Source organism: Eurypyga helias, unplaced genomic scaffold (genome assembly GCF_000690775.1).
Source record: "Eurypyga helias isolate BGI_N326 unplaced genomic scaffold, ASM69077v1 scaffold6386, whole genome shotgun sequence".
Taxonomy (NCBI): Eukaryota; Metazoa; Chordata; class Aves; order Eurypygiformes; family Eurypygidae; genus Eurypyga; species Eurypyga helias.
Window position 1 is genome coordinate 4,946 of NW_010258506.1, and position 303 is coordinate 5,248.

Below are 303 nucleotides of genomic sequence, written 5' to 3' on the forward strand. Positions count from 1 at the left end.
TCCTTTATGGGACTGCCGTGGTAATCCTAAAGTCACCCTAGGATTGTTTTCTTAATTGGAAAAGGAGTGCGTGGTGGAGCTGGGCTGCCTCCTCTGGTTTCTCCCGTCAGCGTAGACTTGGTGAGCGCTTTGGGTGATGAAATCTCTGCAAGCCAGCGCTGCTTTCTGCAGCGGGCAGTGTACACGTGCTCCGAACCCCATAAAGAGGAGCAGGCTTGGGTGCAGGAGAGAGAATTCTCACAGCTCTGAGTATGTGAGACCCTGCTTTTATTTATATATATAAAAGATATATTTTTATATATT